The 9,158-nt window shown below is 38.5% G+C and overlaps 1 pseudogene; it reads right to left on the minus strand.

Moving 5' to 3' along the window:
- Positions 1-5,000: 5,000 nt before the first annotated feature.
- Positions 5,001-8,827, minus strand: LOC102756109 (annotated as a pseudogene).
- Positions 8,828-9,158: the final 331 nt, after the last annotated feature.

Genomic DNA, 9,158 nt, shown 5'->3' on the forward strand with positions numbered 1-9,158 from the left:
GATACAGAACAGAACTCAAGAAAGGAGAGAATGGATATAGGCCCAGGAGCAATGAGTTTTGCCCCTCTCTCCATCCCACCCATAACTCATTTTCCCCACAAAGCAAGAATGAACTATTTGAAATAGTACACATGTCATGCCAAGTGCCTAGTCCCAAATTTCCAATAGCTTTACATCATACTCTAAATAAAAAAACAAGTTCTTGGCCCAGCCAGTGTGGCTCCGTGGTTGAGCATTGACCTATGAATGAGGAGGTCATGGTTCAGTTCCCAGTCAGGGTACATCCCTGGGTTGCTGGCTCGATTCCCAGTGTGGGGTGTGCAGGAGGCAGCCATCAATGATTCTCTCTCATCATTTGGTGTTTCTATCTCTCTCTAAAAACCAATAAAAACATATTTAAAATGTTTACAAATGTAGCAGGAATTATGGGTTGAAAGCTATTATAGATTTTTGCTTCTGGAACCAACATTCCCAGGAACATGAAGACACTTTTATGAGTGTACATACAATTTCCCACACTCACTCTCAGTCCACAGCACCAGCTCCAGGAGTGCCCAGTGCCCTACACAACCTTCCAAACACAGCCGATGTGCTTCCTTCCCACCTTCCCAATCTCATACACATTGTTCTTGTTGCCAACAACCATACAGGGAAAGGAATTCTGGAAACTCTAGTTTTGGAATAGCTGACCACCACAGTAAGCATTGCCATAAGATGTAAGAAGTATCTTTCTACCTTTTTAAAAAAATGAATTTTACTTTAAAGCTAAAGTTGACGACCCTGGGACCTGTGGTCAGTACACTCTAATTATGATTGAGGAATTATTTTCTAGATTTTGAGGAGGAATCCCTATGACCACAATCATCAGGCAATACTGGTTACTATTAATGGTTTACATATTTTCCCACATATTATTGCTCCTTTGCATGGAACAAAGGATTCTTAGAAAAGTGTGGCAACCCTGATGGCAAAATTTCAGCCTCCAACCTGCATCCATGTCACTATGACATCCCTAATATTTTTGCATGTGTATTTTACATATCTTTGTCACTACATGCTTCATTCTGGATATTTCCTTCTGCCATTTTTTATTTTCTTTCTTCATTTGTATTTACCTTCTGTAAACCCATCCACTAAATTTTCCATTTGAATTTTTAAAAAATATATGCATATATATAATATGAAATTTCCCATTGATTATTTTTATGCTTCCAATGCTCTGGAAAACTTTTCAATATTGTCTTATATTGTACTTAATATATGCAGCACATTTATTTTAGTCTTTGACTTTTTCTGTATTTATTTCCTGTATACCCTGTGGATCTGTTTCTACTATATGTTTTATTTATTTGCTTTAAATTTTGATCATATTATTTGAGTTTTGAATGATATTTTTTGGTTAAGTGTCTTCTATTGAATATTTTGAAAATGTAGAATAGTTTGAGTCTTAGGCAGTGATTGTTTTCCTTCACGAGGTATTTAGTTTCCTTCTGGTAAGTGGCTAAGGATACTAACAATTTCAGATCAGTTAATCCTTTATCAGAATTGACATGAACTACAGTAGGGCTCTAGTCCCTATAAGGATGCTCCTAATTCCATTCATTCTTACTCTAGAGTATAAACTTTCATGGTCTCAGCTCAAAGTGGGGAAGGGGAGTTGACAGGGTTCGTTTTCCCTATTGAACCTTGAAAGAATTTAGCCTTTCCTCAAAAGAATCAGATTTCTGTTATCAGCTTCTGGGAGATAATCTATATGATACTTCATAGGAGTGTCATTGTTTAGAGTAGTGGCTGGACACACGGGATCTCAGGGTGTGGTTGGTCATATCCAATAATCTTAGGGTGGAGCTAGCCAGCCCAGAGAGACCAACCCTGTGATTTAAGGTGGGGACTTTCAGGTAATGCAGTATTAATTAACCTGGAAAATGAGTTCAATTATGTCAGCAATTAATCAATTAATCGTGCCTATGTAATAGAGCCCCAGTGAGAACTCTGAACACTGAAACTGAGATGAGCTTCCCTAGTTGGCAACACTCCAGGCTGCCAGCAGTGTAACGTGCCCTAACTCCGCGTGAGAGGACAATGGGAGCTCCACGTTTGGAACCCTTCCAGACTCTGCCCCATGCATCTCTTTCTTTGGCTGATTTGAAGCTGTATCATGAGCAGACTAGCTTTTAGTGAGTTCTGTGAGTCACTCTAGAGCAGTGGTTCTCAACCTTCCTAATGCCATGACCCTTTAATACAGTTCCTCATGTTGTGGTGACCCCCAACCATAAAATTATTTTCATTGCTACTTCATAACTGTAATTTTGCTATTGTTATGAATCATAATATAAATATCTGATATGCAGGGTGTATTTTCATTGTTATAAATTGAACATAATTAAAGCATAGTGATTAATCACAATAACAATATGTAATTATATATGTGTTTTCCGATGGTCTTAGGCAACCCCTGTGAAAGGGTCGTTCAAACCCCAAAGGGGTCGCGACCCACAGGTTGAGAACCGCTGCTCTAGAGAATTCTAAAACCTGAGGGTAGTTTTGGAGCCTCTGACCCTGCAGTTGGTGTCTGAAGTGAGAGTGGTCTTAAAGAGGATTGTGCCATCAACCTTCATAATTTGGCTAACTCCAGGCAGACCTGGATCCCAATGTCATGTCCTCTCCTATATGCAAAGCTTATCTTTCAACCACTTATCTATCCTTCAGGAATTGGCAGAAGCATCTTACAAAAAACTAGTTCTGATTCCAGGATCACCCCACTAGGTTGACTTCTTTTTTAACTGGATCCTTCTAATTCTTCACTATCTCTTTACCTCTGTCATGCTTTAGAGAAGATGCTTCATATACTTTTAAAAATGTTACTAACTGTTTTGGGGTACATATTTTAGTTCACATTGTAATCTACCATTATCAGAATGAAAAAAACTTTCAATATTGATTAGATACATAAAAATGTTTAAATATGCATGTTATAACTACCATAAATAAATCAGAAGAAAAGTTGTACATTATTTTAAAAATCAAAAAGGACTAATTACAAACAAATAGTATCACATAGGCCTAATATACAAGGGTAATATTACCAATATGCCAGAAAAAAAAGGAAAAAGGCACATACATATACTTATGCAGAAAAATGCATGCAATTAATTCTGAGATATATGAGGGGCAAGGAGTTGGGACTCAAAAATAAGAGAGATCAAAATTAAACATATTGAAATACCATTTCTTACCTATTATATTTTGAAAAATGAAATATTGTGAATTCATGAATATTTGGTCCTGAAAACTATGTACTTCCTACTATGTCCATTCTAAAACCCAAGTAGTGATGGGCAGCCCTAGTGCTTATAATTTAACTAGAGGCCTGTTGCACAAAAAGATTCGTGCAATAGGCTTTCCCTTCCCCTGGCTGCTGGCACCAGATTTACTCTATCTCCTGGGTCCCAGGGGTGCCGCCTTGCCTGTGGCCTGGTTTTCTGATCGTGATCACTGGCTGGGGGGTGGGCAAAGGTGGCCCTGGTTCTCCGATCCAGTCTTTGCCCTGCCTCCCGGCCCTTGCCTGCCGTCTGGGTTTCTGATCACCGTTCTTCCATCCTTCCCCTTTTGCCTCCTATCATTGCGCTTATGTATGCAAATTAACCACCATCTTTGTTGGCGGTTAACTACCACCTTTTTTGGCAGTTAATTTGCATAGCACCCTGATTATCCAATGGAAAGCGTAGTGAAGGTACGGTCAATTACCCTTTTTGTCTTTTATTAGATAGGAGGATCTCTAAAGCCCTTTCTCAATAAAATAAGAAGGAACTTGGAGAAATCCTTGGTTTCAGGTTTGGGTGGTAAATGTACAAGATGAACCTAGAATATGTTATTATTCCAAAAGTAATGGATTCCAAAGGATTAATATGGTCATGTTAAAAGTGCCAATAAGTGTTGGGGTCCAGCCCCAGCAGGTCCTGGGGTTCCCAAAGGTGTGGATGGAGTAGGTGAAGAAGAAATGACACGGAGACAGCGTTCTGTTTATCAGCAGCTTAGCCAGGTTCTCTAGCCAGGCTCTCTAGCTAGGTTCTCCAGCCAGGTTCTGTCTTTATTCTTCTGTTACATCAGTATTTATACCAGTAGATTTTAATCCTATCTATTCTATTCCAAAGGTTAGGGCTTTGTTATCTCCATTCCAAGATCACTACTCTATTATTCTGTTAAGCTACAAGAAAGTAACTGAAGGAGATTATCCTAATTAATTCTTGGAGAGAGGTGACCTTGGTTAAAACACATAGTGCTAAGAAGGGGAGCAAACATATTAAGAACAGTATGCCCTATATGCCAGGTCCCTTGAAACATATGCTGTGCAGATGTTTCTTCCCTGCAGCGACTGTGTCAAGCAGCAAGGATGGACTGGCTTCCAGCAAATTCCCCCTTTTTTTTAATTTTTTAAATGATAGCGTGTGTAAATCAGCAGCCACCTCTCAGATTACATTGTTTAAGACTCAGAAGGAGACTGGGAAAAGACAAATAATTATTAAAGTTATGAATAAAAATAGGCCTGTGCTTAAAAGCATGGGGGTAATGCTTTGTTTAAAGATGTATCCTTGTAAGGGCTTCTTCAAGAGCATTAACCTTGGCTTCTAATTTTTTGTTTGTTTGTTTTCTGTTCAGATTTTATTTGAAATCTAATTCAAATTAAAAAAAAATGAAATCTAATTCAAATTGCCAAAGCTACAAAATGGGGGAAGACATCTGTATTAGTTTTGCTAAGTCACAGCATTCTAAAACAAAACACTACTGCCAGCAGATCCATTATACACATTTCTGATGAAATTCATTACCACAATAATTTCATCTTGAAAACAGCAACAACAAAAGTAATTTACACAATATAAAACAATGACAGGTCTCCAGATGCAGTTATTCATGAATTTACACATGCTTCACAAATAAACAAACAAAAATCCCAGGAATGCTCTTTCATTTGATTTTTTTTAAAAAAAAACAAAACAAAACAGACCATTCAGGCACAAAACAAAATTGCATTTCCAATAAGTGACAGCATCTTAAGAATGTATGTCAATGTTTGTTTTTCTTTGACTTTTTATTAGACCTGTGTAGAGATCGGGACTGGGATCTGGATTTCTTCCCTGATTTTTTAGGGGATCTAGACCAGTGATGGCGAACCTTTTGAGCTCGGTGTGTTAGCATTTTGAAAAACCCTAACTTAACTGTGGTGCCATGTCACATATAGAATTTTTTTTGATATTAGCAACCATAGTAAAACAAAGATTTATATTTTTGATATTTATTTTATATATTTAAATGTCATTTAACAAAGAAAAATCAACCAAAAAAATGAGTTCGCGTGTCATAGGTTCGCCATCACTAATCTAGACCATGATCGCCTTTTAGGTGTTCTTGAACCAGATGGTGATCTTTTGGCCTTTTTGCTAAACATCGAGAGGAGAATCTTTGTGAGATGACCTGGACTTCAAACTCTCTTTGTGCGATCTTTCTGAACGCTCTGATCATTCCGACTTTTGTGATGGGGACTTCACTTGTCTACCACTGCTACTGCGAGATGGTCTAGGGGTCATACTGTGTCGCCTTTTCCTTTCTTTCCTTGTTGGAGTACACTCATCTTTTTCCTTCTTGTCTTTGGATCGAGATTCCAATTTTTCTTTATCCTTCTTATCTCTTTCTCATTCTGTTTAATTCTTTCTCTTTCTCTCATTGAAGTAGTTTATCTCTGTAGCGTTCTACTTGCTCCTGAAAGCTCTGGCCTGGTTTTTTAGGTCGTTTTCCAGATTCCAGTTTATCCTGAAACTTCATAACTTTGAACTCAATTTCATGAAGTTTGGCTCATTTTTCCTCACTCATTTCAGCGTACTTAGAGAACTTGGACTTGGTCATTTCTTCTTTGATTGGATTAGAATATAAATGATGTTCTTCAGATTTGGAACTTTGAGTATCTTCTTCATCTTCACTTTCTTCTCCTTGATTTTGATTTTCTTCTTCTGATTCTTCATGCTGGTCAAATAACTCCCATTTAGAAGTTGTTACAGCCTGTGCTTCCAATTCAGATTCATTTACAGCTTCTCATTTTGATGGAGCAACTTTAAATATAGGATCATTCTTCTTTGAGTCTTCAGCAGCATCCAATAAAGGCACTCCATCAAGATCATCATCAAAACTCTTCATAGGGACCCCATCAAGATCATCAATGGGAGTAGCATCAATAGGAATTCCATCCACATCCTCCAAAGGTGCACCATCAAGCTCTTCTTCAATAGGGGCACCATCAAGGTCATCTGGTACGTCCTCTGTTTCCTTTTCTTCAATAATATTTACAAGTCCTAAGAAAATATTTTTCAATTTGATCAAAAATGGTTCCCATGCTCTGAAGCAGGTCATTACCTGTTGCTTAAAGTTTTCAGACTGTAAATGGCCTTTAATTGTATGATAGGTAGCATTGAGGTCTGAAAATATTGACATAACTTTGTTTGAAAAAATTTTCTATAATATGAAGCATTGGCAACTTTTGCTGAAGAGGTGGGCAAAACATCAGAAACCAAATATAATCTGGTAATCTTTTTGGGAAGGGGCGTCTTTAGGATGGACAATGATTCAGTAATGCAATCCACTATTTCTTCAGCAGCTTCAGCATTAAGACAGAAAACCATTGCGTCTCCAATATCATTTTTCCTTGGCGTTAACCCTCGCAGGATTTCTTCTAATTTGTCCCTCCGTTCTTCCTTAAGTGCTCCCTTTTACTAGGCTCCTCTACAAAAGCTTCTGTTTCTTGGTCTTCTGACATCCCATGCAGGTATGGATTTAATGGTGGTGGCCTCCAAAATGATCCATTTTTGAACGTACAAAAATCTTCCATCCACCACTTAGTTGGAGGATCTCCCTGCAAAATAGAATAAAGCTTCCACCTATAGTAAACATGGGCTGGTGTCTGGTTTTCAAATAAGAATCTGAACATGGGATTGTTGATTTCTCTGTTCATAATCATAGCTTCAAACATTGGACCTTCACGTACAACAAACTCTGTCATTCGATGTATCAGGGCGAGCAAATTCCTTTCTGTTGGGATAACCACTTTGACTATGGCTTGCGACAGTCTTCTCAAAATCCTCCTTGTTTTTAGGTGGTGGTAACATGGGAGCATTGGGTTTTTTAACCATTCTCTAGACTGCGCATTAAAAGGCAGTCCTGATGGAGGTGGGGGAAGCATATTTCCATCATAGACGGCGGAATGTATATTGGATGTGGAGGAATAGGCATAGCTTTACCCCAACCTAACTTCATTTCAAAAGACATAACCATCTTTCCATTTAAATTTTTTAAAGCTCTTTCAGCATCTCTTCTATTCATAAAGGCCACAAAGCCACAATTTCTCTCCCTTGCTCTTTCTTCATCAGTTCTAGGCCACATAATTTTCACACTGGCTAATGGTTCAAATCTTCCAAATTCTCCGCACAGTATTTCTTCATTCATCTGGGATTAATGTTTCCAAGATATAAATTAGTAGTGCTTGGATCTCCCACATCATGTGACCCAGGCGCATAATCATCAAGAACAGATGATCTATTTCTTCTTGAAGGCGCATCCATGGAATGCCGCTGACCATCAGAATCTGAAGAGGCTCAAATCGACTTAACCTGCCTTTTGTTTTATGACTCTCATCATGCTCTTCTTGAATTTGTTTCAATTCTTCTTTGAAGAGTTCCAAATTGCTTTTTTTCTTTTCTTTCTTCCCTTTCTTCAGTAGAGGTTTTTTGGTTTCTATCACAATAAGAGATGGTGGTCTTTCTTTTTTAAAAAAATATATTTTCTTGATTTTTACAGAGAGGAAGGGAGAGAAATAGAGAGTTAGAAACATCGATGAGAGAGAGACATCGATCAGCTGCCTCCTGCACATCTCCTACTGGGGATGTGCCCGCAACTCAGGTACATGCCCTTGACCGGAATCGAACCTGGGACCTTTCAATCCACAGGCCAACGCTCTATCCACTGAGCCAAACCGGTTTTGGCACAAGAAGAGATGGTGGTCTTTCATTGGATGACTGATTTGGAGGATTTTCTTGATCTGCAAATCTTGAAGATGGATGATAGATTTTGCCTATTTTTTCATCTGTTTCATGTTCTTCTTTAGCTGCATTAACAACACCTCCGCACACAAACGTCTTCGCTTTATTACCATCACTTTCTTCAAAAGCAGCAAGAAATTCCTCATAAATCTCAGCAGCAGCCTTTTCATCCTCCTTTTTCTTCAATTTTCTTGATCCTTCTTATTTAAAGTTCGCTTAGCTGTACTCATTTTTCCAATACTGAATGCTTTAAGTTTGTTTTCTAGAAGAGGTTTTGAAATATTCTGGTGAGGAGGATCACAAAGGCTTTCACGGGCACTTTTATTCCTATAATTATGTTTTCTTGGGCTCTTAGGTTGTGTTCGACTTGGCATATCACTTTCTGAGGGTCCAGATCAGGGGTGGGCAAACTTTTTGACTCGAGGGCCACAATGGGTTCTTAAACTGTACCTGAGGGCCGGAACAAAAGCATGGATGGAGTGTTTGTGTGAACTAATATAAATTCAAAGTAAACATCATTATATAAAAGGGTACTGTCTTTTTTTTTTTTTTTTTTTTTTTAGTTTTATTCATTTCAAACAGTCCGGATCCGGCCCGCGGGGCGTAGTTTGCCCACGGCTGGTCCAGATGCATCCATATGTGCATCTGAAGATCCAGATGAATGAACATCTGATGATCTTGTCTTTGAACTGGCCTTCTGAGAGCCACCTGGCATTTTGTCCGCCATCTTGAACTTTGCCCCTCCTCCGGCTTCTAATTTTTTGGCTATTATTTCTTGGGTAGCTAGAGCGAGAGAAATATTCTTTGGTAATTGATCTACATGCTGAGCTGTATGGACTTCCTGTACTAAGGCTGTGGTTGCAGTAGCAAGTGATCCTATAATTTTAATGAGTGCAATTATGCCTAAGACTAATTCTGCTACAAATATTTTTGAACGTGTTAAAGTAATTACAGTGGGGCCTTGACTTACGAGTTTAATTTGTTCCGAGACCAAGCTCGTTAAGGAGCTTGTTAACTCAAATTACTCTATCAACTCAAAGCAAAAAATCCGCCGAGAGACAGCTGGTATCT

Source organism: Myotis davidii, unplaced genomic scaffold, assembly GCF_000327345.1.
Source record: "Myotis davidii unplaced genomic scaffold, ASM32734v1 scaffold697, whole genome shotgun sequence".
Lineage (NCBI taxonomy): Eukaryota > Metazoa > Chordata > Mammalia > Chiroptera > Vespertilionidae > Myotis > Myotis davidii.